The following is a 12,159-nucleotide window of genomic DNA, read 5'->3' on the forward strand; positions in this document are numbered from 1 at the left end:
AGCCACATGCGGCTCTTTGGCCCCTTGAGTGTGGCTCTTCCTAAGCCTTAGGAGTACCCTAATTAAGTTAATAACAATGTACCTACCTATATAGTTTAAGTTTAAAAAATTTGGCTCTCAAAAGAAATTTCAATTGTTGTACTGTTGATATTTGGCTCTGTTGACTAATGAGTTTGCCAACCACTGGTTTAGATCATATATCACATCACCAGAAACCTCAGGATTGAGAAAGCGATAAAATAGCTGTTGAAAGGTGCAAATGAGATGCAGCTTAGAGATGATATGATGCAAAGTTGTGACACCACCCCCTAGAATGTTAAAGCATCTTAAATTAACTTTTTATTGTCCTATTTCTGCAATAAATAGAATGCTTGAGTCCAGAAACCACAGGTAGAAATGCAAGGGAACCTGCTTACCGTCACTTCAGGGATCCACCTGGAGGATTTTTAATGCCTGTCTCCCAACCCCTGTAAGGTTAGAGGTTCTTGTCCTTAGAAGGCAGTGCTTCTACTAGGGGGAGAGTTAGTTACCTTACATTTTGAACTGTTGCAACTGGTTGTCCCTTTAGTCTTCTGATATCAAGTGGCAAAAGGCAAGGAAAGAAGCCCCTTTCCTAGAAGAAGCAATTGACCCATTTCATTAGGAGGACTTAGGGCCCTCATGTACAACGAAGAGAGATCAGCTTAAACTTGGCAACAGGTGACCCATCAAGATCACCTTGGCACTCCCTTGACCTCCTATTTTAACATTAAATACTCAAGTCCTGCGACCATGGGCTGAGAAAAGCATGGAAACCAGGCATGTGGCAGACTACTTAGGATATAGAACTGTAAGATAATAAATCTGCATTTCTTTGTCAATATGCTTGTGGTGATTTGTTACTGCATCAATAGTAAACTAATACACCACCTATTTCTAATTTATTCTGTAGAGACACTATAGAATGAAAGAAATGTCTTTGATGTTTTTAAAGTGTCTGCATTGTTTATGCTACCTAGGAGATGACTGAATAATGTTCATTTTTTTTATTTTAGTATAAAAAAAGCAGTGACAATGTATTCTGTGACTCTTAACTGCGTACCTATGAACTTTCTCAGTGTCTTGGATAAGGATCATTGTTAGTAAAAAAAATCCTTTCCTTTTCCTTTTTTTTATATTAAAACTTTGCTAATGACACACAATGGAACAATTATGTTTAGTTTAGCATTGATTTTCCTTTAGATGGAAATATTATAATTATTGCTAAAATTTGCCCAGCAGCTTTGGCAAATCTCCACTATATGGCCTAGCAACCACACTTCTAGATATTTATCCAAGATACACAAGTATATATGTTCATTAAAAGACATATACAAGCATGTTAATAGCAATCATTTTTTAAATAATATCTTAAAACTGGAAATAAACCAAATGTGCAATCAATGGAGACTGAATAAACAAATTGTATTGTATTTATACAATGCATTTCAGCAAGAAAAATGGGAAAAACTACTTACTCTTGCAACAAAATGGGTCAAACTACAAAAGTAATTTGTTGAGCAAAAACCCACACTCTTACATTCATGTATATATACACGCAAACATATACTGTTATTTCATTTATATAAAATAGAAAACAAAAAAGTTTGATGATATAAATTAAGTGATTGCCTAAATAAAGAAGGGGTATATTGAAAAGTAGGGTGAGGGAACTTTTTGATTTGATTGAAATGTTCTATATTTGTTTGGGTAATTATTACACCATTATAATGGTATATAAAATAGTTGAATTTTGTGGAATTGAATGATTAAGACAATGAATTTTATCATAAGTAAATTTTAACCCTCTTAAAATGATAAGCCTTGGGGACAGTGACTAGTAGGAGTCAAAGAACAGAGATTTAGGGACAAGATAATATTCTTTATCTTGGTTGGTAAAGGTTACACTATGTGTTACTTTGTGAAAGTCTTTTGTTTGTTTACTTTTGTACAATTTTCTATATATGTGTTACATCTCAACATATTCTGTTAAAAGGTTAAAAAAATAAAATGTAGGTAGATGGTAACTAGAGATATTTTTTAAAATATTAAAATGTCTTGAAATCAAATGTAGACTCTTATTGTATTATTGAAAAGAAATTTAAAATAGTTACAAATTTATAATAGGTACCTAGTCAAGCATCTAAGATTTTGATTTTTATTGCAATGACAATATTTTAAGAAATAGTAAAAAGATACATAAACACCCAGATTCATATTGCTCACGTGTTAAAAAGAAAGATTTTAGAATGAACTGGTATGAATAATTATAGGGTTGGTAGGGTCAAAAGAGATCACAGATATAAAAATTGTTTGAAAATTGTAATGCACAATGTAAATGTAAGGTCTTTTTCATCAATGAAAATGGAAAGATTAGTGTTTAACAGTGAAGGTCACCAAATTTCCACCAATGCCACTCAAGACTGTCAGTGAAAATAGCACTAACCATGCTGGCCTGTTTCCCAGCCATCTTAGAAAAAGAAAGATTTGGGGCTCTGGGTATAGACTGAGACCAATGTGCAAATTAGACTGACATTGAGTATAGGGCCTTCTAGGAACAATAACATGTGACAGCCAAATCATACCTCTCAACTGAAATTAGACTTACCCAGAGTCTGTGATTAGGCACAAGGCTTTCTCTTAAACCACTGACTTTTTCACTCTCATATTTTATTCTTATTTATGTAAATAAATTAATATTCATCATCATTATAAATATTGTCCTTTTTATCACTATTATCATTCATGGAATACCCCATTTTACACATGCTTTTCATGGATTACATAATTTAATTTGTATAATTTCATCCAGGGTGACAATAATCCATTTTTCTTAAATGTGCCTTGTCTATTAGATTTAAACTGTCTCAATATTGTTACTAATGACATTTAGGGGTGGATAATTGTTGTTGGGGAGGCAACTATCCTGTGCATTGTAGAATGTCTAGCAGCATCCCTAGCCTGGCCCACTAGATGTTAGTAGCATCTAATCCACGTTGTAACAAGCAGGAATGTTGTCACATTATTGCTAAATGTCCCCAGAGTAGAGGGGATGCAAATTAACGCCCCACCCCACCTTAGGAGCTACTGATATTCATCAAAGTAACCATAACCTACTGCCAATTATGTTTTATGAAAAGTCCATTTTACTTTTAGTCAAAAGAACTGGGCTTGATTCCCGACTTTGTCATTACAGAAGTTGTATCACCCAGGACAAATTACATAATTAGGTCCCTACTTCATTTGACTATAAAGAGATAACAAGAATGAACATATCATGCCTTTCATGATTGACTGTTATTTTTCGGTCTTAATATAAAAATGTGTTCACATGTTTCCATTCTACTTAAAGTAAGTGTTTACTTATAACTTTAAAATAAATCACAATATTTATTCTCTTTTTGAAACATTGCCCAATAGCAATACACTTGCTTATTTCTTTGCTTGTTCACTTGCTATATTAACATCAAACTCACTATAATGTTAAATTCATGAGGGGAGAAACTTGTCTGCCTAGGTAACCACTTTTTGTCCAGTGTCTTCTTTTAAGTGAAAAGGTAGCTACATGGGAAATGCTAAAAAAATATATATATATAGAGAGTGTGTAATGGTTTATTGCAGCAATTTATGAGAAAGCACCAGAATAGTTCTTATTACATTGCTGCTGTTCACTAAATTACATTTCCTTCTTCTCTTGTGTTATAAGGAAACACGTGTCCCAAAACTACTTCCCTGGTAGAGGACCATTACGTTACAATCTGGAATAGGAGATATTAGTCAGATTAATGGCTCCCTGAAGATACCCATATTCTTATCCTTGGAACCTGTGAAAATATTCCCATACATGGCAAAAGGGACTTTGCAGATGTCATTAAATTAAGGGCCTTGATGTGGGAAGACTATCATAGATTATACACATAAATCAAATCTCACCACAAGGACCCTTAAAAAAAGAAGAGGACGGCAGAAAAATGGAAGCCCAGACATATGGAAACATGGGAGGAACTCAATCCAAAATTTCTGGCTTTGGAAATGTAGGAAGGAGGCCAGTAGCCAAGGAAAGTGGGTGGCCTTGAGAAGCTGGCGGGGCATGAGAATGTCTTCTCTTAGTGACACAGCCCTTCAGCTTGATTTTGTCCCACTGAGACCCATTTTGGACTTCTGACCTCAAGAACTGTAATAATAGAAATGTTTGTTATTTAAAGCTGCCCAAACTGTGATAATTTGTTGTAGCAGTGAGAGAAAACTAGTAAAATACTAATAAAAGAAGATACCCTGCATATAGTATGTTTGGTTAGCTTGACTTTTCTCTCCTGCCCTTTAACAGAAAATATATATTTCTTCGTTTATAACCTACTTGGCTAGACTATTTTATCCATTTAAGTCAATAAATATAATTGAGCAACTGTTACGTACCGTCATTCACTAATCACAGAGAATATCAAATATATAGGACCGTCCTTTTTGTTTACACATTTTGACTGGGTGAAAAGAAAGAGGGACAGAAATAGACACTAAAAGAGAGAAGCACTGTCAGATACAATAACAGAAATGTTCGTAAAGCTCTGTGGGGACTTGTAACTCCTGTCTAGGACATTCTTTGAGAGAAAATAGATACAAACTGGCTCTCCTTTTAGTACATCCTTTTTAAGCTCATTGAAAAGCGGAGCAAAATCTATTCATAGAGTTTTAAATTGATTCACACCATACAAGGAAAAGAAACATCTCTTTTCAAGAGACATTAAATCTACTTTCCTTAATAGAGAAACCAAGATTAAAAGAGGTGGAAAATGATGAGAATGACCTTTTTATTCTCAATCACACAAATAAATCAGTGCACCGGTGATGAATTCATTAATTTTGATTAAACACAGAAGTCATTTGAATTAATTCAGTAATCACCATCAAGAAGAGATGCTTTAGAGCGTGATATTGAGCAGTCCCTCTAATTTGCACTTTGACCCAGTCTCAAGGAAATCACAAGATCTTCAAGTGAGCAGATTTTATACAAGGAAGCATCAACTTATGGAGTTGAACAAAAGACCTGTAGACAGTAATGAGGCCATGACCTGCCCCAATAATAAGGATAGCATCAAGGTTAGCCTAGTTTATGACAGGACCAGTGGTTTCATATTGCGGCTAAAAGGGAGAGAGAGATAGAAACATCACTGATGAGAGAGAATCATTGATAGTCTGCTTCCTGCATGCCCCCCCCCCCCCCCCCGCATTGGGGATTGAGTTTACAACTTAGGCATGTGCCCTAACTTGGAATCAAACTGTGACCTTCTGGTTCATAGATCAATTCTCAACCACTGAACCACACTGGCTGGGCTAATATATTATATTTTTAATTAGAATTACAATTAATTCAAAATAAAGTATTGAAATATTGGGTAAAACTGTTTTGTATAAGGATGTAGAAGGTTAAATGAAATTTAGAAGAAAGAAAAGCTATATTTAAGAAAATAGAATTTTAATTATAAAATATAAGCCTATAGTAAAAAGGAAAAATATCTTAAAAACAGAATTAAGCAAAAAGAGAATTAATGACATGGAAATTCCATTCCAAGACATTTCTTGGAGTGTAAGGCATAAAGTCAAAAAGGTTGAAAGTGTAAAATAAAAGATAAATGACACAAGATAGTATGAGGTTTAATACACCTAAAATCATAATCCCAGAATAATGGGATACAGAGACTGTGAAAAAGGCAATATTTGAAGGGAGATGTTTCCATAAATGATGCTAGATTTCAATTTACAGTTTCAGGAAGTACAATAAGCTCCAAAAAGTACAAATAAAATCAAATCCATTGTAAGCCACATAATAATAAAACCTCAGAATGCAAAATCAAAGATATCTTAAGATTAAGAAAGTATAGACAGTTTACCTTTAAATAAGTCAATTAAAAATTAACAGCATCAGTGAAAGCTAGAAGATACTAGAATAACATCATCATAAGTTTGAGAGAGAAGATAATTCTAACATTAAACATTAAAAGTCTGAAGTGATCTGTCGATTAGGTGTAAATCACTTAATCCTTGAAAGAAAGGAGAATGAGAGAAAATTAAATGAGTCTTGACCTCAGATATGCTACTAGTCTTTTTTCCTGTTCATAACAGACATCTTGATCTTGCTTGAATCCTATAATATAAATTGCTGGTTTTGATGGTGTACTAAATTTTCCCAATTTATATATTTAACCTTAAATCTTCCTTCAAAATAGATATCAGAATTTTCTCTATTATTCTATCCTATCCCCCTTTAAAAGGTGACAAATACAACATATTTGGTTAATTTTTGGTATAAGAGATCATACTTTTTCAATGCAGATTAAGCTTATTCAGAAATAGAGAAATGATTCATAGTGTTTTATGGACATACTTTTGTAGACAAGAACCACAAAAACACCGCCAAACACTGTCAAATAAATAAATATGACTGCTTGTACACAGTGTCCTTTTTATTTAACATAATTATATGTAAAGTTTTAATGCTGTAATATTTCTCATTTGGCCTCTTCCTAGTCCCACAAACTTGTCCTATGGTTTGCCATTAACAAACACACGTAATTTCTAGTATATGTATTTCATAATGACTTTTCCAGTTTGAAGGAGAAAAACATTTTTTTCTTGGAATTTTTAAGTAGCTTTTTTTAAAGTATTTCATGTTCTAAAAGTTAATTCAATAAAGAAACAATAATAAAAGGTAAAACTATGTAAACTACGTCTTAACAATGAATTATATATTCACAAAAGTGAAAGCTTCCGAATTAGCTAACATTAACAAATTAAGAGTATTTTTCCTATCAGTCAGTAATGAAATTTCAAACCTCTTAGCAAGATTTCGTTATACACAGAATAAGTTTCAGTAATAATATTTTGCCAGAATATGCTTTTGAGCTCAAGATCACAAGATCTCTGGCCTTTAAAGAGCTCAGATCTCTGAGATAATTGAACATATAACACCTTAGAATGCGCACACAGAAAGAGCCTTGTGGATGCAATGTGCCCAGGGTGCCTTCCTCTTAAGGTGGCCTATATCCCTCTTGTTTGGCAAGATGATTGACACAGATGACACAACTGCAATTTCCTCCTTTAAATTGGATTTATAAGAAAATACTTTTTTCTATTCCCCAACAGAGATATTGCCAAGTAGCGAGCATGAAAATATTTTCCTTACATAGTTCAAGATAAAGACTAAAGATCATATTATACATTATATTTTCCCCTTTAAAAACATCCTAGTGAGAATAGATAATGGCTTTAGTCTGTCACGCTCTGACATATTTTAATTCTATCTTTTCAGCTGACACATTTTAATTCTATTTGCACACAGATGAGAGAAGAAAATAGCAAATGCCCAAAGAATCTCCTTTAGCTGGGTTTATGGAACTTTCAACACTCACGACCCAAATAGTCCTTCTTCAGCAAAATGGCCAAACATAAAATTTAGCTATAAGCTTACTGATAGCCATAACAAAAGGGAAAAATGAATGTTATACATTTCTCATTAGAGAAATTAAATCGCTTGGGAAACAACTTTTTAATAGGACTTGTAATTTAATTTTCTCTTTTGTCATTAACATTTTTTTAAAAACCCTATATTTTATTGATTTTTTATTTAGAGAGAAAAGAAGGGAGAGTGAGAGAGAGAGAAACATCGATGTGAGAACTAAACATAGATTGGCTGCCTCCTGCATGCCCCTTCCCCCTCCCCTTACAGGGATTGAGCTTCACAGCCTGGGCATATGTCCTGACTGGGAATCGAACCTGCAACCTTTAGGAGCATGGGACAATACCCAACCAACTGAGCCACACTGGCCAGGGCATGGGAATATTTTCTTATGCTCCTTTTTAAGAATTTTTTCCTTTGGTAAGTTATAGAACTGTATGCTCTGTAAAGAAAACTGTGCAGATTTGACATTTTTCTATAAAAGCTACACATTTGTGGAGAGTTAGAAAAATAAGAGTTTAAAACATAATATCAAAATATGTAACACATGAGGGTGTTTTCTGGGTTTAAAATGATTTTGGCTTGAAATCAGGCGCAGTTTTATCTTTGAAATTCCAATTAAAATATTTGTAAGGACTGAGGAAAAATGTGAATAAAAATGACTATGGCACTGACAACTAAGAAAAATAGATAACGAGTAAACATGACAAAAGGAAAGCAGGATTTAATTTTAATATCCACAGAAATAGGATTTAAGGCAAAAAATTATCTGTGAAACAAGGATCACTTTACATTAATAAATGTTACAATCCAAAATGAAGACATAATGGTCATGGGTATTTATACACTGAATAGCAGAGTAGTTATCTTTGGCACACTGCTATCCATCTGTTAGATCAAGTACATTTTAAAAAAATCAGTTAAGCCTTGCTTTGAAGGATTCAGATAAAAATTTGAATGAAAGAAAACATACATGGCATATGTATTACTTTTAAATAGTTGAAGGATAAGATATGAAATCTGTATGGCCTTTGCACAGTTGAAGAACAGAGTGAGATAAAGACAGAGTTCTTCAATTGTTGAAGATCTTTTTAGAAGCTTTAATTTGACTATATAGACACTTAACAGGCAAATTGACATTTGAGGGACATTCACACTGAGCTACATAGGATGGATGAGAGAAGACAAGGGGGTAAAGAAAAGCCAAAGGTGCTTTAAAAGGCAATGGTGCTTTAATGAATAGTGAAGGCTGATACTGGGTTATAGAAGATCTGGAAGTTACTGTAAAGGAATCAATGATAGATTGCCATGGACTACATAAGAGTATGTAGAAAATATTATAAATCAATGGGAAATTGAAACGTAATTTTAGTTCATAATTAGGAAACTATCTATATCATAAAAGGCCTGTGGTCCAACTACCGGATTCACCAGGAGGTGCATTGATGGGTCCCACGGCAGCCAGCCGCTGTGGGAAGGACTTCTGGGTCCCTCGGCAGCTGCAGCGGGTAACATCACGGCCACCGGCAGCATCTGAGGAGTGTCACGGGCTGCTGGCAGCGTCCGCAGAGCATGTGAGACTTCACAGGGCAGCGGACATGGCCCTGATGGCAGGTTAGGCCTAGGCGACCCTACACACGCATGATTTAATCATTAAGACCAGAATGACTAGAATGACTGGTCGACCAGTCACTATGACATGCACTGACCACCAGGGGGCAGATGCTCAATGCAGGAGTTGCTCCCTGGTGATCAGTGTGCTCCCACAGGGGGAACACCGCTCAGCCAGAAGCCAGGCTTACGGCTAGCAAGCACAGCGGTGGTGGTGGGAGCCTCTCTCGCCTCCACAGCAGCACTAAGGAGCAGCGAGTATCGAGTGGCAAGCAGCAAGTAGTGAGTGATGGGAGCCTCTCCCACCTTTGCCGCAGAGCTAAGGAGTGCTGAGTGCCAAGTGCCCATGTGGAGCCAGGTGGTGCCCGGTCTGGCCCAGGCTCTTCCCCAGCCACCTGCCACTTCACGCACTGCTACATCCCTCGGGGGATGTTGGACTGCTGCTTTCAGCCCGATTCCTGCAAGCTAGGGCCGAAACTGTCAGTCCAACATCCCCCGAGAGGTCCCAGATTGCAAGAGGGCGCAGTCCAGGCTGAGGGACCCCCAACCCATGCACAAATTCGTGCACTGAGCCTCTCGTTTTATTATAATCAGCTCCAGCCAGATTATATCAGATCTATCTTCACCCAGATCCTGAAACATCTATGTCTGATTGATTTTTCCATTAGAAATTATGCAAAAATGAGAAATGAATCTGGCTAGTAAATTCTTCAGGGTCCAGTTTATTTAGCTGTTAGAAAACCACATTATGCATGATGAAAAGCATTTCTTATAACTTGCCAATGCTATTTTTTCACAAATTATCCTTGAAGATATAGACTAAAATTTATGTATTCTAAATAAAAATATGAGCTATGAGATGTTATTTTACTTATTTTAAACTGTGAATTATTAATTACTATGCAAGCAAAAGCAAATATTCATGTAACTAAATTAATTTATTAAATGAATTCAAACTTCTTTTTGTGTTCTTGAATAATATTGTCTTACATAGTTTTTTTCAAGCAGTTAAAATTTTTTTATTAGGAAAAATAAACAAGTGTGAAAGCCACAATTTTCTGTCCTTGTGTTTAAAAACAAATCAGTTTCCAATATAATAAAGTAAATTATGTATATAAATGTTCTTGACTAAAATTTTTCTCCAAGCATTTACAAAATTATTTTTTAAAGATTTACATAATGACTAAAAAGTTAACTCTAGCCTTAAGTGATCTGTGTTCCTGGTTTTATTTTGTTTACTTTATTTGACTTTATTTTTCAGTTACTGAAACTGAGCACCTTGATATTCAGGACAAGCAGCCAATTTCTTTTTAATTCGATCTGCTGATAACACCTAAAATAAACACACATGAAAACAGCACATTACTAAATGATCTGATAAAAACATTGATTTAAAAATGTTACTTATACCTATTCAACAATGAAGCATGTATCCACGTCCTATGACACAATAAACATGTTTAAACCAAAAGACACAAAGAATCGTTGTTTTTAATAGCTAAAAGTCATTTACTTCTAAGAATTTTTCAGACAATGTACTAAGTTCTTTTCAGTTTTTTCCATATTGGTTCTTCATAACAATCACATTAAAGTAGTGTTATCATAATAGCCATTTTACAGACCAGTAAAATGAAATTCAGAGGTCCTCAGTAACTGGCCCACAGTGCCACATCAGTCCAGGTGGAGCTAGAATTCAAACTGAGTGTTACTCCTTTGTCTGTATAAATACTTAATGCCAAAACAGGAAATCACAGATCCACCCAAGGAATTACTAAACCAATAGCAGCATTGGAATCACAAATGTATGCTTATACAATGGTAATTATGGTTTTGGGATGTGCTATGTTTACAGTGATAGTAGTAGATACTGGCCTTCAGGCATTCTTCTCAAACTGACATGCCTAATACAAGTACTTGATCCACTTCCATTTTTTTAGAGTTGTTTTCATGAGCGATTATTCAGAGGAGTTGTATTAAACTTTGATAATATCTAAAATGGCTTACATTGCTAACCTTGTGAGCAGAAACAAACAATTTATTGTAAATCATTAGACCCTACATTCACACTCTTTAAACCAAAGTAAGAAAATCTGTGCTCTCTTTCACACATCACTTACATTTGTAAGTTAAGTGAAGAGGACAACTATTATACATGCACATATGCACAAGGAATATTCACTGTATATCAATTCTAATCAATGAGTAATCGACAAAATAAGATATAATTGGATTGGAAGGTATAGACAGCAAAGTATTTGCAAACAGCAAAATTATTTATTAAGGGGTTATATTGTTTCATACTTTCAATTTTGGAAATATTAAATATATTTCCTTACTAAATACCCACTTTTCTCTGTAGTAAGATGACAATACTGCACACCATTTGTTCTTGTAATTTGCACTCAGTAATTATTTATCTGGTGTCTACTATATGCAACATAGACATTTATCTCACAATATTCAGCTGTGCAGGGTAATAAGGCCAGCTATTTTTTGATTTTGTGTAAAGCAATGATATTTACTAATGGAGATCACGGAGACCTCTGTCTCTACAGAAATAAAAACGTTAGGAATTGAGGCTGCGAAGACACACTTCTCCAAAAGGAGGAGGGTGTCAGCATTATTACTGGCCAATCAATCTCCTTAAAGTAACCAAAGGAAAGCATTTTAGGTGTTTACCATCACCTCCCTCCTGCCAGAGTCCAATGATTCTAGGGTGCAGGTGCTAGCTGACTGCTTTAATGCAGTCATGAAGAAGAAACAGTGGGGAGAGAGAACCAAGCCCCCCAAAATGAAATGTAGTTGCCCATCTTTTAATGAAGAGAGAGGCAGTTCACATGCATGTATTTAAAATGATAAGATAATTAAGAAGTAAGCAGGTATTTCTTTCATTCGTTTTGAACAAATGTAGATCAAATACTAAAGTCAAAGTCAAATTCCCTCCCAATAATAAAATTCGAGGTAAGATTTATTCACATCTGATCATTATAAATTTCCTTTTTGGGGGAAGAGTTTATTTTTTTATTTATTTTTTTTTAAATTAAATCTTTATTGTTCAGATTATTACATTAGTTACT

The sequence above is a fragment of the Myotis brandtii genome, unplaced genomic scaffold, assembly GCF_000412655.1.
Source record: "Myotis brandtii unplaced genomic scaffold, ASM41265v1 scaffold10, whole genome shotgun sequence".
Taxonomy (NCBI): domain Eukaryota; kingdom Metazoa; phylum Chordata; class Mammalia; order Chiroptera; family Vespertilionidae; genus Myotis; species Myotis brandtii.